Below are 25,822 nucleotides of genomic sequence, written 5' to 3' on the forward strand. Positions count from 1 at the left end.
GACCTTCAGAGCTTACAGCTCCATTGCTCCCGCATGTGCATCAGCACTTTCACATAACCCTCGGCACCTCCAGCCGCGAACCAGCCTTTTTCCACCTTCAGGCCGGTACCGCATCCTTCCCTGGAGAGTTCATATACCACGACCGAAAGGTGAGCGCATCAAATATGAGCTACTAATTTTCAGGAGTGGTGTACTTGCCATCCAGACTACATGACAGCTTTATTTCCAGGGTACTCTACTATTTCTGTCATATCCATGGCTGCTAACCGGTACTAACATTCCATTTATTTTTGGAGTTTCATTTTCTCCTTGGAACGGACATTCATTTGTTCAGTTACACTCACCTTTTGCTATTATTGTTGCAGCTGATATAGGACATTATTATCCTTTTCATAAATCTACTGTTGCAGAGATATTGTTATATTTGTATGTTTTTATTGCTACATTACCTCCTGCTTTACTAGCACTATTTATTGATTCTTGCATCTTATTAAAAAGTTTACATTTATATTATCCCCATGTTGTAATGTGTATCTAGCGCCATCCTACCTATATGTTTTCTGTAGACATCTCTAGTGCCCCTGCGCAAATCACTGGGAAAATGGGCACAGCACCATTTTCCCGATGATTTCAGTCTGCAGAACTGGCCGACGCGGGACGTTGGAGAGGTAAGAGTAATAATTACCCTGCCCCTATTATAGATAAGCCACTGATTTATATACTGTCCCAACCTTAGGGGCATTAAGCTTCTGGAATCATTCAAAACATGTACAAGATGTGGACACCGCAACAAAAAAAAAATTACGTCAATGATGCCAAAATGTCAGATTTAGGGGTAAAGCAAAGAAAAGCCTCTGCCCTTCATCCTCATGTTCTGAGTATAACCTTCTTGGTTTCAGTGTTAAATCCATCCTCACATGACTTATACCAGTGGAGGGCCTAATTCAGAGATGGACGCAGGAGTTATTCACACTTGCCTACTTTAAAAAAGCATTTCAGGGAGATTATAAGAGCAACACCTATGACTGTACATTAAAGTGGATGTGTACTGCTACACCTGAGAAGCAGAGGCATATAAGGGGCGATGCGGGTGCGACCGGTGTTCCCGGAAACGGCATGTCCGTCCTGTCTTACAGGAGTGGCAAGGCCAGGGACTGCATGGAACGCAGTGTCCTAGCCTCGCAAGTCGGCCAGCCTGAGGGTCGCGATGGTGATCCCAGCCTGCGACCTCCGTCTGGGATCACAAATGCAGCAGAGGGTGTCATACACCTCCTGCTGCATTTGCAAAACAACAAGGACGGAATTGCAAAGCTGCCTGCGTGCAGCTTTGCAATTGCGATCATTGCTGAATCATCCCCATTGTGCCTTATAACCAATGCAGGGAAATGATCCCATTTGAATGTATATATCACTGTGTTCTTTTTTATATAACAGCTTCATAATAGGGGTAAAGTCAGTGGCGTAACTACTGCCCCCGCAGCCCCCGCGGTGGCTTGGAGGCGCCAGGTAGCTTGGGGGCGACGGGGGCAGTAGTTACGCCACTCAGTGGCGGAACTCCCATAACTACGGAGGTTGCAGGGGGTGCGGCTGCACCCCCTGCACCCTCCATCTGCTGGGTGCCTGCTGAGTATGTTACCAGCGGGCGCCCGGCTCCTATTCAAACCCCCGGCGGCAGCTGGAGGATGGAGCTCCCTCCATCTTCCGGGTCCCGCAGGGCACTATGGGAGTGACGTCATGACGTCACTCCCATAGTGCAGAGGAGCGGACGCCGGGGACGGAGCTCAGGAGTGAGCACCGTCTTCCGGGTCCCGCAGAGCACTATGGTAGTGACGTCATGACGTCACTCCCATAGTGCCGAGGAGCGGACGCCAGGGTATGGACGGCAGCAGCACTGGAGCGGGGATAAAGGCAAGTGGGTTTTTTTGTGTGTGTGTTTGTGTGCGCGTGGGGGGGGAGCAACTACAGGGGACTAACTACTGGGGGCAACTACATGGGTCTCACTACTGGGGGCAACTACAGGGGGCTCACTACTGGGGGCAACTACAGGGGGCTCACTATTGGGATCAATTAGGTGCAACTACAGGGGGCTCACTACTGGGGGCTCACTACAGGGGGCTCACTACTGGGGGCTCACTACTGGGGGCAACTACTGGGCACAACTACAGGGGGCACTACTAAAATGGGCACAACTACAGGGGGCCCTGCATAATGGACACTACTACAGGGGACATTGCATAAGGGGTACTATTACAGGGGTATTGCATAAGGGGCACTAGTATAGGGGGCATTGCATATGGGGCACTAGTATAGGGGGCATTGCATATGGGGCACTACTTTAATGGGCACAATTACAGGGGGCCCTGCATAATGGGCACTACTACAGGGGGCATTGCATAAGGGGCATTGCATATGGGGCACTAGTATAGGGGGCATTGCATATGGGGCACAACTACAGGGGGCACTACTTTAATGGGCATAACTACAGGGGGCCCTGCATAATGGACACTACTACAGGGGACATTGCATAAGGGGTACTATTACAGGGGTATTGCATAAGGGGCACTAGTATAGGGGGCATTGCATATGGGGCACAACTACAGGGGGCCCTGCATAATGGGCACTACTACAGGGGACATTGCATAAGGGGCACTATTACAGGGTGCATTGCATAAGGGGCACTAGTATAGGGGGCATTGCATTTTGGGGCACAACTACAGGGGGCACTGTATAAGGGGCACTAACTTAATACACATAGTTTGCAGGTTATAAACTATGTTCCCAATAATCTGGTTCTACACGGACATAAAAACTGTGCAACCTGTCTTGAGCTGAGTTGACAGACTGGCAGGAGCAGAGAGGAGGGTTGGTGAAGTAGATCTGTCAGGGTGGGATGTAATGGGCATTACTGTTTGGCATAATGTGTATTTGGCATTACTGTGTGCACAATGTGCTATTAGGGGCATTACTGTGTGGCATAATGTGTAAGGGGCATTACTGTGTGGCATAATGTGTTGTATGTGGCATTACTATGTGGCATAATGTGTTGTATGTGGCATTACAGTGTGGCATAATGTGAAATAGGGGCATTACAGCATGACATAAATTTGTTATAAAGGCTTTACTGTATGTCATTATGTGTTATATGTGGCATTATTGTGTGGCATGGGTAAGGGGCAGTGCTGTGTGGCATAATGTGTTGTAAGGGGCATTCCGGTGTGGCATAATGTGTTGTAAGGGGCATTCCGGTGTGGCACACTGTGTTATAAGTGGCATTACTTAGTGTGTCATAATGTGTAAGGCACGTTGCTGTATCATGTAACCACACACCTTAAATGTCGTCTTTGGGTGTGTTTGATCTTTGGGCGGAGGGGCGCCTGAAACTTTTTTGGCATGGGGGAGCAAAATTTATAGTTACGCCACTGGGTAAAGTGCAATCAGAGAGATTGCTAGACTTTTCATGGAGTCAGGGAGTTTGTTACTATTTCAGAGAGTCTGCCTGATATTCAGTGAGAGTTGACAAGTATGGCGTTTGCGTCTTCGGCTGCAGTAGATCTGAGAAGTTATGTTAATGCAGCAATAGGTGTAATTTGTAAAAAGACGTCCACTGACGCCTTCTCAGATCCGATGCCTGCGTATGAAAACACAGCATCAGATCATCATTGCGACCATCGACCGGGCCAAGGTTGCTCAGAATGCCTAGGCCAGTGAAATTGCGTCTGGTGACGCAGTCACTGACTTCGACACTCCCCTAAAACGCCGTTGACAAGCCTGCGTATTAGACATTCTTCCCTGTCAATTCCCCCAAACGGTCGTAGCTTATCAATCAGACTGCGGCTTCAGCAGCATCGCAGCACATGTGCAGTCTCAAAAACATTGAGCAATAGCGACCGAGTCAGGACTGCATCCGGGGCTGAAGCCCCAGAGTCCTAGGGGTATATTTACTAAAGTGCAGGTTTTTAGAAGTGAGATGTTGCCCATAGCAACCAATCATATTGTACTTAACATTTATCTAGCACCTTATAGAAGATAATAGCTAGAATCTGATTGGTTACCATGGGCAACATCTCCATTTCTAAAAACCGCACTTTAGTAAACATACCCCTAGGTGTTTCTGTTTGTGTGTGAAATAAATACATACATCCCTACCCTCCCGGTTTTATATATCCCCTACTTTGACATGCACTGCCCTCTTGAGAAAAGTGAATGCACTCTGCTTTTGGTATGTCCTTTCTTGAATTTGCAGATGGATTAGTGTAAATACTAAGGGGAGGACTGGGCTTGGACTTGCCTTGATATCTATTAGTTCCTGTATACTAAATGGATTTATAGCTTATCAAAGACTCTATTATGAACCACTACAACTGCTTAAGCTTTCAGCAATGTTTAAATATACTTATCGTGCTACATAATCCTCTCTTGAGTCTTTAGTTACCCTCTTTGATAATGTTCCTGGCCAGCTCAGAACATTTTTTTCATAAAACACCCTGAGACTGTGAATAAAGAGTTAATTTGACTATGTGCATGTAGTCATCTGATGCAACTTCAATGTGATGTGAAGAGGCCTCCAGAGAGTCTGAAATGTACATTCCAGAGATCCTGTAAAGAGAAACGTTTATCACCTCCTGCAACCGGCTGAAATAGCAACACACAAACATCACCTTCCACCCAGGAGAAACAACATCTTTGCGGGAGTCTGCACTGAAGCAAATAAGACATTCTTAAATCACTTTTATTATGAAATAATGCTTTTTATTTGATATATATATTTGCTTACCACACTATCCATTTAAACCGAGACACTCATGAATTACACTGACTTCAAGCCTGGATTTCACCTGGTTCTAATCAGCCACAGAACCTGTGTAATTCAGGAGTGTCCCAGTGTAAAGGCTTAAGCTGCATACACACACAAAGATTTTGTTACCAACGATTTACTGAACGATTTTCTGAACGATTATCTGTCAGATTATCTGTCAGATTTTTTAAAGTGTAATGAACGATTTTTTTGAACTACAAACGATTTTTGCATATTCTCTTAATGAAAATCGTTGAGTTGGTCAGTCTGACTGAACTACCAACTACAAATGTGAACGCACATGCACGATAATCGTTTATCGTTTTAACTTAGAAAGTGAACGATTTTTTCAACGATTGAACGATAAACGATATCGTTAACGATAATCCATCCAAAAATCGTGTGTGTATGCAGCTTCAAGCTGCATACACACACAACGATTTTGTTACCAACGATTTTCTGAACGAGTTTCTGAACGATTATCTGTCAGATTATCTGTCAGGTGTAATGAACGATTTTTTTGAACTACAAACAATTTTTGCATATTCCCTTAATGAAAATCGTTCAGTTGGTCAGTCTGACTGAACTACAAACTACATACGTGAACGCGCATGAACGATAATCGTTAATCGTTTTAACTCCGAAAGTGAACGATAAACGATATCGTTAACTATAATCGTTCAAAAAATCGTTGTGTGTATGCAGCTTTAGTATTGGAAGCCTATACAGTATACAAAGATTTTTTTTAGATAATACAGTGCGCAATAGTATAAAGAAGGAGGAAAAGGTTACATAAAATAATGTAGACATGGACGGTGATTCCTAAGTAAAGCTGGGTACACATACACACCATACGATAGAACATCCCGACGCTGATCGGAACGAAATATCGTAAACATTGTATATTGTGATGCCCGGTCCTTCATTCATTAAATCCTACCATTGGATGTGCTGCATATCCAGTGGGACGATTCAATGAACAACGCGGTGTAGTTACATGCAGCATGTAGTAATACATCGCACCATCGTACATTGATTTTTGCAGTGTGTCCAGTGCGCGCGATGTATCTCTTCCCGCATCACTGGTCTGCACTGTCATAAGGTGTATACCCAGCTTTAGGGTAAACCCAGAGCAGACACATAACTAAACATACGTAATACAAATTTTATGCATAAGTAAACAATATAAATTCAATATAAAACCAAAAGCTCTCTCACCTACATTGAAATTTGTGCTACTTTCTTTTCAATAATAATTAACTCTTTATAAACCAAATTCTAGGATATAGTAAAGTATACATCTGTATACTGTAGTTCAGGTTTTAGGGGAAACCTTGTTCTGAAATCAATAATAAAAACATGTAAAAGCTGTGGACACAGTTAAAAAAGAAATAAAGTTTATGCGCATGCCGTAGGGCTGACTTACTAATTGGCCACCGGGTGACTTCCCGGGCAAGGGGCTGGGGCCACTAAGGAATATCAATCAGCCAAAAACGTATAACTTAACTAATATCAATGGGGATAGATCCTTTTGCATCAAAGATAAAGATGCCAAATCATTATTGCATATTTAGGCTGCAAGCAGAAAGTATACAAAAGATAAAATGTGCGCCTCTCAGCCAATCAATATAAATGTATTTCAAGCTGGCAGCTCCAAAAGCAGGATCTGCTACCTGCTAATCGTAAAACTCTAAGCAAAGTGTGAAGAAGCGCTTGTTTGAAAAGGAAAACACAAATAATACGGAAATATGTTTTCATAAAACAATTGAGCAAGGTATATAAGAAATAATACAATATAAAATATATTGATTTCGGTACTTAAAATTTTCTTTTGAGCTCTTTATATCAATTCAAGGTTTTAACCTCACTTTTGTGAAGTATATTAATCTCTGTAGAAGAAAAAAGGTCCAAGTCCTCATAGGTCAGAAATCCTATGATAAAGCCTAACACAGCCGGCTTGTGCGCACAAGAAATATTGAAAAGAATAGTAATACTCACTATCCAGGTATCTGTGTTATAATGGATACGATAGTCCAATGAAAAATACATCCTTTTCACTCCCAGAAAGAATGTAGGCAAATAGGTCCTCCGCTGTACTGGTATTAGATAATTTACCAGAGGTAGATGTTATATTCCCATTGCAGCGAGCTGTACCATAGTAATGCACAGTGCCTGTCGGAATCACATATTCACCCCAAACACTCGCTCTTGTGTGGTCTGCAGGATGCAACACTCCACCGCCCGACAGCGGAGCGCGAGCTCCAAGTGTGTTAGCTGTTAAATGATCTGTCTCAGTCCTCTGTATGCCGGCTACCTATTAGTATGCACCGGCCGAGCTGTGAATCGGGTAATACAGCCCAGGAAGGCTCACTGCCGGGGAAGTGTGCTGATGATGAGCAAGTTCCCTTAGGGATAATCCCAATACACACGGCAATATCTTGGGCAGTGAGCGGATGTGTATCCACTATACAGGCAAATCTGACAGAGCTTTCTAAGCACTCCTTGACGCGTTTCTCCGGGTATTAGGGTCCCGTTTTCTTCAGAAGGTAATGTAAAATATCTTCTGAAAAAAACGGGACCCTAATACCCGGAGAAACGCGTCAAGGAGTGCTTTGAAAGCTCTGTCAGATTGCCTGTATATTGGATTGCTCACTGCCCATTTTGACTGCACTTTTGTAAAAGGCACAATTTTAGGTAAGTCCTACAAATTTATATACTTCTAATATATGCAGGAGTAGCTGATCCTATCTAACACTTTTCTACACTTCACCTTTCTCATTAGAGTGATTCCCTGGGGTGGCTCAGCTGGGCTTGTTTTGGGTGTCCTGCGCACTGGATTTCAACCCCAGTATGTTAGGGACCTACCCTAAGAGGTTACCTGGACGTGGTGGGTAGGCCCATAACCTTGGTCATGATTATGCTAAAACCTCTATTTATTTATTGCAAAAGTTTATTGCAAAATGTATTGTATATAATTAGTAATGTTGGAGTTGTGCACTTGTACTTTTTCTTTTTGTATCTGCAACAATAGTCTCAACAGGTAGCACCTCCAATTATATATATTCAGGGTGTGCAGTCTAGGGCCTTTCTCCACATACTCTATTTAGTGTGCTCCTATACACACCTGAAGGCATGAAACCCCTTCAGCCTAGGCTAGCACCCCTCCCCACCTGTCCCCTATTGGTTTTAAGCAGGGATTCTGGTATTTTGACTGCACCTTAGTAAAAGGCACAATTTAGGTAAGTCCTACAAATTTATATACTGTAGTGTAGACATGGATTGATTTTTGGGGCGTGGGTCTCCTGGCTGCTTCAGGGCATCACATTATAACACATTTTTCCTTTTTTGCACTTTTAGCACCTCTATTGTTTGTTTATTATATATGTATTATTTTCACATCTTTATTTTTCACCTTACTTCTAATATATGCAGCAGTAGCTGCTCCTATTTATCTAACACTTTTCTACACTTTACTTTTTCTCATTAGATTGATGCCCTGGGTGGCTCAGCTGGGCTGGTTTGGGGGTGTCCTGCGCTCTGGATTTCAACCAAGGTATGTTAGGCACCTACCCTAAGAGGTTACCTGGATGTGGTGGGTAGGCCCATAACCTTGGCCATTATTATGCTAAAACTTCTGTTTATTTATTGCTAAATTTTATTGCAAAGTGTATTATATATAATTAGTAATGTTGGAGTTGTGCACTTGTACTTTTTCTTTTTGTGTCTGCAACAATAGTCTCAACAGGTAGCACCTCCCATTATATATATTCAGGGTGTGCAGTCTAGGGCCTTTCTCCACATACTATAAAAAGTAGACCAGTCCTGTACTGGATACTACTGGTAGAGCTCTTCCCAACCCCCTTGTGGTTGGTAACAGGAAGCTTGAGCAACCATTAACTACTCGTAGAAGCACAAGACTGCAATAAAAGATTTTTGTGAGCTCAGAATTTCATTCCAGGAACTTGGGATCTTGAAGCCAATGCTTCTGGGTTACCTGACGTTCCTGAAAAGTGCCTGCTGTTCACCTACTTCCTAGCTACATCCAATCTCCTGAAGGCGGTGGTCATATAAAGCAATGAGTGAATACATTCAGTGCTGGTGATGTTACCTCCCTCGGATCGGCTATAGACCTCACTGGGAATTTTCCTGGTGGGACGAAATGTTTTGGGGCCACTGAAAGCAATTTTTTCTTTTTTTTATAAATATGTGACCTGACCCACCCAAATGGGAGTCGGCCCTGGCATATTAGTGGCTGAAGCCAACATGATTTATTCATGGTGGTTGACCGCTCCCCAGGGACCGGCCACCTATGGCTGTGCTTCGCAGATCAGCCCACCCCTTCCTGATCCACTACTCATCCTCCCTGAGCTCCCCACTGGTGGTGTCAACTGCTGGAAAGTAGGGATGTGAGGTGAGCGGCACAGGCAGCATCTCAAAGCTGGGGTCACAAACACACATGACTGCCTGCCTGCCTGTGGATCTATTCTATGGATACTGGGATTGGTGGCTACTGCTGCCCACCCAGTTGCTGTGGCAGAGGTCACCCATTGCTCTCTCTCCCCCACCTGTAGACCCTCGGAGACCATCTTCTCATTCATCACAGGGCATGAGTTAGCCAGCAGTGGACAGTGGACACCAAGCATTTCCTGCAGCTGGGTGAGTGCCTCTGTGGAATTTTGGGGTGTGTCTGCACCTGGGGGATACTGTCTGGGGGGCTGCTGTATGGGGTGCTGCGGGGAGTTCATCCAACTGGTTGTCTGTGGAGACTGCAGCATATTTTCTATCATTGCATTACAGGCCCCTGGAAGTACACCAAGGTATATAAGCAGGCAGACTGGAAGTATGGTAAGGTATAGGCTGGCAGTGTATGTGTTCCCTTTGAGGCACCTCTGGCGCTGGATGCCCACTACTCCTGGTAATCCAACTTCTGTAGTGTCTGCAAACGTGTGCACAAGTTGTTGTTAGTGTAGCTGGGGGCAGCCCCATGGGCACTCACTGGTGAGGGGGAACCTATACTTTGGTCGGCCCCCTGGGTACTCACTACTGTGGGGGTACCTACACTGCATTCTGCCCCCTGGGCAGTCACTGATAAAGGGGATACCTAAAATGGGGCCAGCCCCCTGGGCCTTCACTGCTAAAGGGGGTACCTACACTGGGGCCAGCCCCTTGGGCACTCACTGCTGAATGGATACCTACACTGCGGATAGCACCCTGGGCACTCACTTCTAAGGGAGCACCTACACTGGGAGCAGCCCCCTGAGCACTCACAGCTGAGGGGGTAACTACACTGGGGTTAGGATCCTGTACACGCACTGCTAAGGACATGGGCAGATTGGTCATAGCTTCTCCAGTAATTCCCAGTGTAATGCCTTGTGTTTTTATTTTGTATATAGTGTAAATAATATTTTTACACTGCCCAGTGGTGTAACTGCCCTGTGTGCAGCCATTCAAATAGGCTGCATAGCACAGTCTACACACTTACAGTGTACTGTGTAAATGTCTCTGCAGCCTCCGAGCTGTTCCACGATCTTGTTATCCAGAAGTGATCAAGCTACAAGTCTGGGGTGCTATGTACATTATGATGTCCTGTATGTCATCACCTTGCTTCTCAATGCACTGTATGACATTCAATAAAATGCTGTCTGTACATTATGGCAGTCACTGGGATGTTGTCAGTGCTGTATGGTGATCATGGGATACAGTCTTTGCTGTATAGTGGTAACTAGGATACTGTATGTGCTGTGTTGTCATTAGGATGCTCAATATAATGTGTGGCAGTCCCTGGAATGATCTCTGTACTTTATGGTGGTAACCAAGCTGGTCTCTATACTTGTGACGGTAACTGACATGCTCTCTGTACTGTATGATGATCACTGGGATCAGGGGTGTAGCAAGAACTATAGGGGCCCCACAGCAAAATATCTAACGGGCCCTCGCCCCTGTGCAAACTATTTTGCAGTTTATCCATTTTGATTGTAAATGTTCTAATATTTGTACTCTCTACCTACTTAGCTGACATGCAGGATTAAATGAATGGTGATTAGCATATAGTAAGCATTACAAACAGAAAGTATATATAGTCTTCCTAATCCTAAATAGTTATGATTTAATATGGTATATAAGAAGGCTATGATTCACTAATAAATCAGTTAGTGAGGACAGATGGAGGCAGAGACGGCTGTGCCAGTGACAGCAGATGCCCTGCAGCAATGCTCAAAGGCGGCCTGGGCCCCATAGCAGCCCCATTCTCTGTACCTGCTGTCTGAGATCTGGTACAGATGAGTGCGTAGGAATATACTGGGTGTTGAATCTCCGTCAAGGTCTCCAGTAGGATTGTGTTAATAGTCTGGTCTGGAGTTGGATCCTCAGTGGATTGGACAAGTGTGTATGCAAGCCATGCAGTGTCATATCAGATGAATAATTTGCTTTATCCATCGTTGTTCTAAATTAAAAAGTGCAGATAAAATGGAGGGAGGTGTCTGAAGGGGTAAGGGTGACAGGCCAAAATTTTTAATAATGTCCTTACCTGAAGATGTTATTCAGATTCTTTTTCTGAAGATGTTGCTGTTCAGGACATTACTGGAAGATACAATCCAAAGTCATTAGTCATTATCCAAAATCGCCTAAATAAAGCAAGGACTACTCAGAGAGTATCAATGTAGGACAAAATGGCTGCCAGTATCTGGGCATCCTTTATATAGGGCTGTGACCTGCATTGTGACATCACAGTGCATGCAGGCAGCAGCTAGAGATGGCTGTAGCTTGTATCAGCTCTGGGCCCAGATGCTCTGCAGCAGCACTCTGGTGAGGATAGATAACACTGGGCTCAGGAGATGGCAGCGTAACTCGGTGCAGGGAGTGGGTCGGCCCCAGAGACGGCCTAGGCCCCACAGCAGACGCACTCTCCACACCTACTATAGCTACGCCCTTGACTGTGAAGCTGTTTGTGCTGTATGTCAGGCACAAAGATGCTCTCTGTATTGTATTGCTGTCAAGTTGGCTGTTTGTTAGTACCACTTATGTCTGTATTGGGGAACTTACAGTTTAAATTTGAATGAATCCACTCTCAGATTTTTTAAGTTCCCAATCCGCCCCTGGCTACTGCTATCTGAGGATTTCTCTTTTTGACCAGGGCTACTTCTGATCTTTCTGATCTCCGCAATTCTGGCTTCCCTTTATCGTCACTCTGAACATTCCTTTACTTATGCACCTTAACCCCAGTAGTGTCCCTTATACAGTACCCCCAGTATGCAATGTCCCCAGTGGTGGTCCCTCTTATGCAGGCCCAGTAGTGGTGCCCCCCAGTAATGGTCCCCCCCGTAATGGTGCCCCCTGTAATGGTGCCCCCAGTAGTGCTCCCCCCCTGTAATGGTGCCCCCAGTAGTGCTCCCCCCCTGTAATGGTGCCCCCCAGATGTTCAAACACATAACACAAGTAAAAAAAAATAAAAAAAAAATACACTTACCTGAATCCACGCTCCGGCTCCAGCCACTGCTCATAGCGCCGCACGTCAGTCCTCCCGGGCTGGCGCGCTCTGCATTATGGGGAGACATCATGACATCATGACGTCTCTCCCATTACCCACTGCAGGAGCCGGAAGGGAACCGGCTCTTGCAGTGGGAGCTCAGCAGTCAATGAGTCTGTCTGACTCTCATTGGCTGCTGGTTAACACACACATCGTTGCCGCACTGGCGGCGATGTGTGTGTTACTGCACAGCCCGAGACCGCCCGCCTCCCACCCTCCTCCTGGCGCTATTGGGTAAGCGCTCAGGAGGAGGGAAGGTCTCGGCTGTGCAGCAAAGGACCGGCGCTGGGCGCAGGGAAGCCTAGCGCCGGTCTTTTGTAAATGTGTAGCGCTGACCGCACACACTGCGGTCGGCGCTACACTGCCTAACTAGGGCGGGTCGGTACCATGGCCAGTGGTGCCCCCCCCGCGCCGCCGGTCCTCCGGTGCCCAGGGCACACACCCCGCTCGACCCCCCTTAGTTACACCACTGCCTGTATCCCTTTGTGGGGGTCACTGGTGAAAATCTGCATTGAGTTTAGACTCTGCACCATCAGGATAAGTGGTGCCAAACTGGACTGGAGAGTCTGCAGAATCACTGAACAAGTTAGTGATTCATAACAACTACTGTACTTAGGCATGCTGGCACGTGCAAAGTTTCAAGTGCCAGCATGTACATGATGCGAGTAGCAGCAACCAACCAAAGGCTATATATGGATAGGGCCCTTCTCATTTATTTTGTTGCAGCTGCATTAGGCGCAAGTTCTGCGTCATCCCATTGAAATTTTTTTTAAACCCTTTGATTATTACAGGGCAGAATAAAAAAAAGATTCCTATGGATTGGATTTAGCTAAAATTGTGCTATGGGACTGGTAATGTTGTGCTATTGCGCTGTTTGTAGCTCTTCTAAATAAGCTGTTATATATTTTTACATTTAGTAGTCCTTACAGCCCAACATTTGGCCAGCATTTAAAAGGGGCATGACCTTTTGAGATATGCCGTACAAACTGGTCACACCCTCCCATTTTCGCCATGCTGGGGGCATGCCCGGTGCTCTGAGAGCTGTTGGGCATGCTCTCAGATCCTCTATTCTCTATAATAGATGACATGTGCATGTGCACGGCATCTATTCACCACTTGCTCTGCTATGCAGAGCAGCGGGTGAAATGGAGCCTCCCAACCCCCCTTTCCACATACACACACTGAATACTGCGTCGAACAGGTTGGAAAGCGGGACAGTGCCCGAAAAGTGAGACTGTCCCGGTAAAATCGGGATGTTTGGGGGGAATGATTAGGCATTTAGTTTATTAGAAATAATATAGTTAAGTCAAGGTATGACCTGTGGTTTTATAATTGTTGCTTTAGCTAATTATCATATTAGTGAGTGTAAATGTTAATGCTACAGTGGGTATTCACAATGCGTTGGCTTACATTCTTGCTTTGGTTTACCAAGGAAGGTGTGATTCCACTTACTGTACACATTGGAAGTAACGTACATGGGTGTAACAATTGCTGCTGTACAGTTACTGTCATTTCCTGATGCTGACTCACTGGCAGGACATAATGTTCCCCGGGCTGTCATTCTTCCTGATTTCCAGGGACATTCATCTGAGATTTTCTTTTTTGAATAAAAGCTTTTAATATCTTTCATGTGGAGTATTTCGATTAATATTTACTTTATTATTATGACCATGCTCAGTGGCAACTGTAAGTGCTGGATCATCCCCAATATTTATGCTGTACTTGCCATTAACCATGTCTCTATGCATGGCATTTTCCAGTCATGTGGGGGTGGGCAGGATCCTGAGTGCCCCCAATCATTTGAAAAAGTTGGTTCCTCAGGGGCATATATAGTGAACAAAATTTGCAGGAAATCCCCCCAAAACAGACAATACCCACAAAAGTTAAGCATCCACTGGATGTATGTAGGCAGTTCCCCTGTTCCTGATTCCATTAGCAGCCCCCTGCTATATTGTACAATTTACCAAGCTTGGCCCCAGCGTTAGCCATTGTAGCCTATAGGCTTCATATCTCAGAATTTACCAGGAGAGGGATCCTCTGGATCCCTCGCCGGTAATAGACACTTGCGCAAGTGTGGTCTGATAACCGCGCATGCACAGTAAGCCGCTGGGGCTCCCGCAGCACAAAGCCAAGTGATCAGCGATCACTTTACTTTACACATCACAGGGACAGGCTCCTGTCAGAGCCCCTGTCCCTGGATGTACTTCATAATACACCCGGGAGGTACAGAATTTATTATTACCGTGAATAGCAACAATAAGATATTCTAATTATTGGGTCTAAAGTAGGGGTGTGCACCGGCCACTTTTCGTGTTTTGGTTTTGGATCTGGATCTTTCTTCGTGTTTTGGATCTGGATTGGTTTTGCCAAAACCACCCTTCCGTGTTTTGGGTTCTGGGTTTTGTGTTTTGGATCTGTATTTTTTTGAAAAAAAGCATAAAAACAGCTAAAATCACAGAATTTGTAGGTTTTTCTGCTCCTATGCTATTATTAACCTCAATAACCTTAATTTCCACTCATTTCCAGTCTATTCTGAACACCTCACACCTCACAATAGTGTTTTTATGTCCAAAAGGTTGCACCGAGGTAGCTGGATGACTATGCTAAGCGACACGAGTGGGCGGCACAAACACGTGACCCATCTAGGAGTGACACTGCAGTGGCAGACAGGATGGCAGTTAGAAAAACTAGGCCCCAAACTGTACATAATGCAAAGAAAAAAAGAGGTGCAAGATGGAATTGTCCTTGGGCCCTCCCACCCACCCTTATGTTGTATAAACAGGACATGCACACTTTAACAAATCAATCATTTCAGCGCCAGGGTCTGCCACACAACTGTGGCTGAAATGATTGGTTCGTTTGGGCCCCCACAAAACAAGCTGGCAATTAATGTGTCCCTGCACAAACTGGCTCTACGGAGGCAAGATGTCATCCTCATCCTCCTCATCCACCGATTCCTCACCCTCTTCAGTGTGTACATCCTCATCCTCACAAAGTATTAACTCGTCCCCACTTGAATCCACCACCACAGGTCCCTCTGTACCTTCTGGAGGCTGGTCTCCCTGGAAGAGCTGATAATTCATTTTGATGAACATCATCTTCTCCACATTCTGTGGAAGCAACCTCCTACGCCTTTCGCTGACAAGGTTCCCGGCTGCACTAAACACTCTTTCGGAGTACACACTGGAGGGGGGGCAACTCAGGTAAAATAGAGCCAGTTTGTACAGGGGCCTCCAAATTGCCTCTTTTTCCTGCCAGTACAGGTATGGACTGTCTGACATGCCTACTTGGATGCTGTCACCGATGTAATCCTCCACCATTCTGTCAATGGTGACAGTATCATATGCAGTGACAGTAGACATGTCAGAAATTGTTGCCAGGTCCTTCAGTCCGGACCAGATGTCCAAACTTGGTCCTGCCTGCCCTGCATCACCGCCAGCGGGTTGCTTAGGATACCTAAGTTTTTTCCTGGCAGCCCCAGTTGCGGGAGAAAATGAAGAAGGAGCCGTTGACGTGTCACGTTCCGCTTCAGCTGACAGTGTGTTCACCAGCAGGTCTTTGCACCTCTGCAGGCTTGTGTCGGCCGGAAAGAGAGACACCACATAGGCTTTAAACCTAGGATCGAGCACGGTGGCCAAAATGTAGTGGTCTGATTTCAACAGATTGACCACCCTGGAATCCTGGCAAAGCGAATGAAGGGCTTCATCCACAAGTCCCACATGCCGAGCGGAATCGCTCCGTCTTAGCTCCTCCTTCACTTTCTCCAGCTGCTTCTGCAAAAGCCTGATGAGGGGAATGACCTGACTCAAGCTGGCAGTGTCTGAACTGACTTCACGTGTGGCAAGTTCGAAGGGCTGAAGAACCTTGCACAACACGGAAATCATTCTCCACTGCGCTTGAGTCAGGTGCATACCCCCTCCTTTGCCTATGTCATAGGTGGATGTATAGGCTTGTATGGCCTTTTGCTGCTCCTCCATCCTCTGAAGCATATAGAGGGTTGAGTTCCACCGCGTCACAACCTCTTGCTTCAGGTGATGGCGGGGCAGGTTCAAGAGTGTTTGCTGGCGCTCCAGTCTTCGGCACGCAGTCGCTGAATGGCGAAAGTGGCCAGAAATTTTTCGGGCCACCCAAAGCGTCTCCTGCACGCCCCTGTCGCTTTTCAGAAAATTCTGCACCACCAAGTTTATTGTGTGAGCAAAACATGGGACGTGCTGGAATTTGCCCAGATGTAATGCCCGCACAATATTGGTGGCGTTGTCAGATATCACAAATCCCCAGGAGAGTCTAAGTGGGGTAAGCCACTGGGCGATGATTTCCCTCAGTTTCTCTAAGAGGTTGTCGGCGGTGTGCCTCTTACTGAAACCGGTGATACACAGCGTAGCCTGCCTTGTAACGAGCTGGCGTTTCTGAGATGCTGCTACTGGTGACGCTGCTGCTGTTGCTGCGTAAGGTGATACATCTACCCAGTGGGCTGTCACAGTCATATAGTCCTTAGTCTGCCCTGTTCCACTTGTCCACATGTCCGTGGTTAAGTGGACATTGTGTACAACGGCATTTTTCAGGACACTGAGGACACTTTTTCTGACGTTTCTGTACAGTCTCGGTATCGCCTGCCTAGTGAAGTGGAATCTAGACGGGATTTGGAACCGGGGACACACTACCTCCATCAATTGTCTAAATCCCACTGCACTAATGGCGGATACCGGACGCACGTCTAACACCAACATAGCAGTCAAGGCCTCAGTTATACGTTTTGCTTCAGGATGACTGCTGTCGTACTTCATCCTCCTTGCTAAGGACTGTTGGAGGGTCAATTGTTTAGTAAAAGTAGTGGTGTTCCTACTTCCTCTCTGGGATGATGAACGACTCCCAGCAGCAGCAGCAACAGCAGCAGCGGCAGCAGTAGGCGTAGCAATGCAGGATCCTCCGGAGGAATCCCGGATAGGAGAGTCAGTCATGCCAGTGATATGGCCTGCAGGACTACTTCCGATCCTGACTAAGGAGGAAATTGACGAGGAGGGAGTTGACGGTGTGGTTTGCAGGCGCTTGGATACAACAGGACAACGGGATTTAGGTGTCCCTGGACTGCTTACGGTCTGAGCCAAAGTTTCTGAACTTGACAGTAACTTTTTATGAACGCGCTGCAGGTGCCGTATAAGGGAGGATGTTCCTAGGTGGTTGACGTCCCTACCCCTACTTATTTCACCTTTACATATGGTACATATGGCAAGACAGTTGTTGTCCGGATTTGGATAGAAATATTGCCAGACCAAAGAGGTGGAATGTTTGGTCTTCTGCCCAGGCATGACCGTGATGGGCTTTTTCATCCCACGGACAACAACTGTCTCCCCCAGAGCCTGATTTAAACAAACCACATCACCATCAGAATCCTCCTCGCCAACTTCCTCCTCAGCGCCAGCTACACCAGTATCCTCATCCTGTTGTACTTCAACAGTGACATCTTCAATTTGCATATCAGCAAGTGGACTGTGGGTGCTCCTTTCAGCACTTGCAGGGGGCGTGCAAATGGTGGAAAGAGCCACCTCTTCCTGTCCAGTGCTGGGAAGGTCAGGCATCGCAACCACCACCACACTTGGACTCTCCTTGGGGATTTGTGATATCTTCTTAGAAAGCACAGTTCTTCGCTGTGCTTTTGCCAGCTTAACTCTTTTGATTTTTTTAGTGGGAGGAGTGCTTCCATCGTCATGTGAAGCTGAACCACTAGTCATGAACATACTAGGGATCGACCTTAGCCGTTCCTTGCCACTCCGTGTCGTAAATGGCATATTGGCAAGTTTACGTTTCTCTTCAGCTGATTTAAATGTCTTTTTCAAGGTAATTTTCCTGAACTTTGCCATTTGGGATTGTATGTGCCCTCTACTATGACATTGGGCATCGGCCTTGGCAGACGACGTTGATGGCATGTTATCGTCTATGTCATGACTAGTGGCAGCAGCTTCAGCACTAGGAGGAAGTGGTTCTTGATCTTTCTCTATTTTATTTTTATCGGAGAAAGTTTGGTCCTCCATTTATGTTATATCGATTTGATATATACGTGCGGCTAAACACAGAAAATAATTTTTTTTTTGGTTTGGACTGGAGTGTACTTTGTGGGTTACAGCACCCTTTAACGGTCAAGCCAGCCGGCCCTTTACTTATGACACAGGCGCACTCTTGGCACTACTTTGTTGATGCACGTGCGGCTACTGCGCACACAATTCACAAACACAGAAAATAATTTTTTTTTAGGTTTGGACTGGAGTGTACTTTCGGGGGTTACAGCACCCTTAACGGTCAAGCCAGCCGGCCCTTTACTTATGACACAGGCGCACGCTTGGCACTACTTTGTTGATGCACGTGCGGCTACTGCGCACACAATTCACAAACACAGAAAATAATTTTTTTTTGGTTTGGACTGGAGTGTACTTTCGGGGGTTACAGCACCCTTTAACGGTCAAGCCAGCCGGCCCTTTACTTATGACACAGGCGCACTCTTGGCACTACTTTGTTGATGCACGTGCGGCTACTGCGCACACAATTCACAAACACAGAAAATAATTTTTTTTTGGTTTGGACTGGAGTGTACTTTCAGGGGTTACAGCACCCTTTAACGGTCAAGCCAGCCGGCCCTTTACTTATGACACAGGCGCACGCTTGGCACTACTTTGTTGATGCACGTGCGGCTACTGCGCACACAATTCACAAACACAGAAAATAATTTTTTTTTGGTTTGGACTGGAGTGTACTTTCGGGGGTTACAGCACCCTTTAACGGTCAAGCCAGCCGGCCCTTTACTTATGACACAGGCGCACTCTTGGCACTACTTTGTTGATGCACGTGCGGCTACTGCGCACACAATTCACAAACACAGAAAATAATTTTTTTTTAGGTTTGGACTGGAGTGTACTTTCGGGGGTTACAACACCCTTAACGGTCAAGCCAGCCGGCCCTTTACTTATGACACAGGCGCACGCTTGGCACTACTTTGTTGATGCACGTGCGGCTACTGCGCACACAATTCACAAACACAGAAAATTATTTTTTTTTGGTTTGGACTGGAGTGTACTTTCGGGGGTTACAGCACCCTTTAACGGTCAAGCCAGCCGGCCCTTTACTTATGACACAGGCGCACGCTTGGCACTACTTTGTTGATGCACGTGCGGCTACTGCGCACACAATTCACAAACACAGAAAATAATTTTATTTTAGGTTTGGACTGGAGTGTACTTTCGGGGGTTACAGCACCCTTAACGGTCAAGCCAGCCGGCCCTTTACTTATGACACAGGCGCACGCTTGGCACTACTTTGTTGATGCACGTGCGGCTACTGCGCACACAATTCACAAACACAGAAAATATTTTTTTTTTTGGTTTGGACTGGAGTGTACTTTCGGGGGTTACAGCACCCTTAACGGTCAAGCCAGCCGGCCCTTTACTTATGACACAGGCACACGCTTGGCACTACTTTGTTGATGCACGTGCGGCTACTGCGCACACAATTCACAAACACAGAAAATAATTTTTTTTTGGTTTGGACTGGAGTGTACTTTCAGGGGTTACAGCACCCTTTAACGGTCAAGCCAGCCGGCCCTTTACTTATGACACAGGCGCACGCTTGGCACTACTTTGTTGATGCACGTGCGGCTACTGCGCACACAATTCACAAACACAGAAAATAATTTTTTTTTGGTTTGGACTGGAGTGTACTTTCGGGGGTTACAGTACCCTTTAACGGTCAAGCCAGCCGGCCCTTTACTTATGACACAGGCGCACTCTTGGCACTACTTTGTTGATGCACGTGCGGCTACTGCGCACACAATTCACAAACACAGAAAATAATTTTTTTTTAGGTTTGGACTGGAGTGTACTTTCGGGGGTTACAGCACCCTTAACGGTCAAGCCAGCCGGCCCTTTACTTATGACACAGGCGCACGCTTGGCACTACTTTGTTGATGCACGTGCGGCTACTACGCACACAATTCACAAACACAGAAAATAAATTTTTTTTGGTTTGGACTGGAGTGTACTTTCGGCGGTTACAGCACCCTTTAACGGTCAAGCCAGCCGGCCCTTTACTTATGACTAGGGGTGAGCGGGTTCGGATTTCTGAAATCCGAAGCCCCCCGAGCCCCCCCGATCCGAGTCCGATCCGAGTCAGGCTCGACTTTTCCCGCCTGACTCGGATCTGACATCGAGGCAAAACGTCATCATCCCGCCTTCCGAGTCTCGCGGGTTTTGGATCCTATATAAGGTACCCGCGTCGGCGCCATTTTCTCACTCGGCTGTGGACAGTGAAGAGGGAGGGTGGGAGTTAGTGCTGTGTAGTGTAGTGTAGTGTAGTGCTGCTGTTGTCCACTACTTCAAAGTCCATAGGGGCTGGCTGTGTTGTGCTGTGCTGCTGTTGTTAATAGGGGCTGTGTCCACTACTTCAAAGTCCATAGGGGCTGGCTGGACTGTGTTGTGCAGTCAGTTCTCCATAGGGGCTGTGTCCACTCCAAAGTCCTGTGCAGTGTCCCAGTCCTAAAGGGGTGCTGTAGTGTTGTCCAGGGGGTGCTCTGTCCATCAGGGGTGCTCCCCCCAAGTGCTAAAAAAATAATATATTTTCTGTGTTTGTGAATTGTGTGCGCAGTAGCCGCACGTGCATCAACAAAGTAGTGCCAAGCGTGCGCCTGTGTCATAAGTAAAGGGCCGGCTGGCTTGACCGTTAAGGGTGCTGTAACCCCCGAAAGTACACTCCAGTCCAAACCAAAAAAAAAATTATTTTCTGTGTTTGTGAATTGTGTGCGCAGTAGCCGCACGTGCATCAACAAAGTAGTGCCAAGCGTGCGCCTGTGTCATAAGTAAAGGGCCGGCTGGCTTGACCGTTAAGGGTGCTGTAACCCCCGAAAGTACACTCCAGTCCAAACCAAAAAAAAAAATATTTTCTGTGTTTGTGAATTGTGTGCGCAGTAGCCGCACGTGCATCAACAAAGTAGTGCCAAGCGTGCGCCTGTGTCATAAGTAAAGGGCCGGCTGGCTTGACCGTTAAGGGTGCTGTAACCCCCGAAAGTACACTCCAGTCCAAACCTAAAAAAAAATTATTTTCTGTGTTTGTGAATTGTGTGCGCAGTAGCCGCACGTGCATCAACAAAGTAGTGCCAAGCGTGCGCCTGTGTCATAAGTAAAGGGCCGGCTGGCTTGACCGTTAAAGGGTGCTGTAACCCCCGAAAGTACACTCCAGTCCAAACCAAAAAAAAATTATTTTCTGTGTTTGTGAATTGTGTGCGCAGTAGCCGCACGTGCATCAACAAAGTAGTGCCAAGCGTGCGCCTGTGTCATAAGTAAAGGGCCGGCTGGCTTGACCGTTAAGGGTGCTGTAACCCCCGAAAGTACACTCCAGTCCAAACCTAAAAAAAAATTATTTTCTGTGTTTGTGAATTGTGTGCGCAGTAGCCGCACGTGCATCAACAAAGTAGTGCCAAGAGTGCCCCTGTGTCATAAGTAAAGGGCCGGCTGGCTTGACCGTTAAAGGGTGCTGTAACCCCCGAAAGTACACTCCAGTCCAAACCAAAAAAAAATTATTTTCTGTGTTTGTGAATTGTGTGCGCAGTAGCCGCACGTGCATCAACAAAGTAGTGCCAAGCGTGCGCCTGTGTCATAAGTAAAGGGCCGGCTGGCTTGACCGTTAAAGGGTGCTGTAACCCCTGAAAGTACACTCCAGTCCAAACCAAAAAAAAATTATTTTCTGTGTTTGTGAATTGTGTGCGCAGTAGCCGCACGTGCATCAACAAAGTAGTGTCAAGCGTTCGCCTGTGTCATAAGTAAAGGGCCGGCTGGCTTGACCGTTAAGGGTGCTGTAACCCCCGAAAGTACACTCCAGTCCAAACCAAAAAAAAAATTATTTTCTGTGTTTGTGAATTGTGTGCGCAGTAGCCGCACGTGCATCAACAAAGTAGTGCCAAGCGTGCGCCTGTGTCATAAGTAAAGGGCCGGCTGGCTTGACCGTTAAAGGGTGCTGTAACCCCTGAAAGTACACTCCAGTCCAAACCAAAAAAAAATTATTTTCTGTGTTTGTGAATTGTGTGCGCAGTAGCCGCACGTGCATCAACAAAGTAGTGTCAAGCGTGCGCCTGTGTCATAAGTAAAGGGCCGGCTGGCTTGACCGTTAAGGGTGCTGTAACCCCCGAAAGTACACTCCAGTCCAAACCAAAAAAAAAATTATTTTCTGTGTTTGTGAATTGTGTGCGCAGTAGCCGCACGTGCATCAACAAAGTAGTGCCAAGCGTGCGCCTGTGTCATAAGTAAAGGGCCGGCTGGCTTGACCGTTAAGGGTGCTGTAACCCCCGAAAGTACACTCCAGTCCAAACCAAAAAAAAAATTATTTTCTGTGTTTGTGAATTGTGTGCGCAGTAGCCGCACGTGCATCAACAAAGTAGTGCCAAGCGTGCGCCTGTGTCATAAGTAAAGGGCCGGCTGGCTTGACCGTTAAGGGTGCTGTAACCCCCGAAAGTACACTCCAGTCCAAACCTAAAAAAAAATTATTTTCTGTGTTTGTGAATTGTGTGCGCAGTAGCCGCACGTGCATCAACAAAGTAGTGCCAAGCGTGCGCCTGTGTCATAAGTAAAGGGCCGGCTGGCTTGACCGTTAAAGGGTGCTGTAACCCCCGAAAGTACACTCCAGTCCAAACCAAAAAAAAATTATTTTCTGTGTTTGTGAATTGTGTGCGCAGTAGCCGCACGTGCATCAACAAAGTAGTGCCAAGCGTGCGCCTGTGTCATAAGTAAAGGGCCGGCTGGCTTGACCGTTAAGGGTGCTGTAACCCCCGAAAGTACCCTCCAGTCCAAACCAAAAAAAAATTATTTTCTGTGTTTGTGAATTGTGTGCGCAGTAGCCGCACGTGCATCAACAAAGTAGTGCCAAGCGTGCGCCTGTGTCATAAGTAAAGGGCCGGCTGGCTTGACCGTTAAAGGGTGCTGTAACCCCCAAAGTACACTCCAGTCCAAACCAAAAAAAAATTATTTTCTGTGTTTGTGAATTGTGTGCGCAGTAGCCGCACGTGCATCAACAAAGTAGTGCCAAGAGTGCGCCTGTGTCATAAGTAAAGGGCCGGCTGGCTTGACCGTTAAAGGGTGCTGTAACCCACAAAGTACACTCCAGTCCGAACCAAAAAAAAATTTATTTTCTGTGTTTAGCCGCACGTATATATCAAATCGATATAACATAAATGGAGGACCAAACTTTCTCCGATAAAAATAAAATAGAGAAAGATCAAGAACCACTTCCTCCTAGTGCTGAAGCTGCTGCCACTAGTCATGACATAGACGATAACATGCCATCAACGTCGTCTGCCAAGGCCGATGCCCAATGTCATAGTAGAGGGCACATACAATCCCAAATGGCAAAGTTCAGGAAAATGACCTTGAAAAAGACATTTAAATCAGCTGAAGAGAAACGTAAACTTGCCAATATGCCATTTACGACACGGAGTGGCAAGGAACGGCTAAGGTCGATCCCTAGTATGTTCATGACTAGTGGTTCAGCTTCACATGACGATGGAAGCACTCCTCCCACTAAAAAAATCAAAAGAGTTAAGCTGGCAAAAGCACAGCGAAGAACTGTGCTTTCTAAGAAGATATCACAAATCCCCAAAGAGAGTCCAAGTGTGGTGGTGGTTGCGATGCCTGACCTTCCCAGCACTGGACGGGAAGAGGTGGCTCTTTCCACCATTTGCACGCCCCCTGCAAGTGCTGAAAGGAGCACCCACAGTCCACTTGCTGATATGCAAATTGAAGATGTCACTGTTGAAGTACAACAGGATGAGGATACTGGTGTAGCTGGCGCTGAGGAGGAAGTTGGCGAGGAGGATTCTGATGGTGATGTGGTTTGTTTAAATCAGGCTCCGGGGGAGACAGTTGTTGTCCGTGGGATGAAAAAGCCCATCACGGTCATGCCTGGGCAGAAGACCAAACATTCCACCTCTTTGGTCTGGCAATATTTCTATCCAAATCCGGACAACAACTGTCTTGCCATATGTACCATATGTAAAGGTGAAATAAGTAGGGGTAGGGACGTCAACCACCTAGGAACATCCTCCCTTATACGGCACCTGCAGCGCGTTCATAAAAAGTTACTGTCAAGTTCAGAAACTTTGGCTCAGACCGTAAGCAGTCCAGGGACACCTAAATCCCGTTGTCCTGTTGTATCCAAGCGCCTGCAAACCACACCGTCAACTCCCTCCTCGTCAATTTCCTCCTTAGTCAGGATCGGAAGTAGTCCTGCAGGCCATATCACTGGCATGACTGACTCTCCTATCCGGGATTCCTCCGGAGGATCCTGCATTGCTACGCCTACTGCTGCCGCTGCTGCTGTTGCTGCTGCTGCTGGGAGTCGTTCATCATCCCAGAGAGGAAGTAGGAACACCACTACTTTTACTAAACAATTGACCCTCCAACAGTCCTTAGCGAGGAGGATGAAGTACGACAGCAGTCATCCTGAAGCAAAACGTATAACTGAGGCCTTGACTGCTATGTTGGTGTTAGACGTGCGTCCGGTATCCGCCATTAGTGCAGTGGGATTTAGACAATTGATGGAGGTAGTGTGTCCCCGGTTCCAAATCCCGTCTAGATTCCACTTCACTAGGCAGGCGATACCGAGACTGTACAGAAACGTCAGAAAAAGTGTCCTCAGTGTCCTGAAAAATGCCGTTGTACACAATGTCCACTTAACCACGGACATGTGGACAAGTGGAACAGGGCAGACTAAGGACTATATGACTGTGACAGCCCACTGGGTAGATGTATCACCTTACGCAGCAACAGCAGCAGCGTCACCAGTAGCAGCATCTCAGAAACGCCAGCTCGTTACAAGGCAGGCTACGCTGTGTATCACCGGTTTCAGTAAGAGGCACACCGCCGACAACCTCTTAGAGAAACTGAGGGAAATCATCGCCCAGTGGCTTACCCCACTTAGACTCTCCTGGGGATTTGTGATATCTGACAACGCCACCAATATTGTGCGGGCATTACATCTGGGCAAATTCCAGCACGTCCCATGTTTTGCTCACACAATAAACTTGGTGGTGCAGAATTTTCTGAAAAGCGACAGGGGCGTGCAGGAGACGCTTTGGGTGGCCCGAAAAATTTCTGGCCACTTTCGCCATTCAGCGACTGCGTGCCGAAGACTGGAGCGCCAGCAAACACTCTTGAACCTGCCCCGCCATCACCTGAAGCAAGAGGTTGTGACGCGGTGGAACTCAACCCTCTATATGCTTCAGAGGATGGAGGAGCAGCAAAAGGCCATACAAGCCTATACATCCACCTATGACATAGGCAAAGGAGGGGGTATGCACCTGACTCAAGCGCAGTGGAGAATGATTTCCGTGTTGTGCAAGGTTCTTCAGCCCTTCGAACTTGCCACACGTGAAGTCAGTTCAGACACTGCCAGCTTGAGTCAGGTCATTCCCCTCATCAGGCTTTTGCAGAAGCAGCTGGAGAAAGTGAAGGAGGAGCTAAGACGGAGCGATT

The sequence above is a fragment of the Taudactylus pleione genome, unplaced genomic scaffold, assembly GCF_031769625.1.
Source record: "Taudactylus pleione unplaced genomic scaffold, aTauple2 ptg000005l, whole genome shotgun sequence".
In the NCBI taxonomy this organism is placed as follows: Eukaryota; Metazoa; Chordata; class Amphibia; order Anura; family Myobatrachidae; genus Taudactylus; species Taudactylus pleione.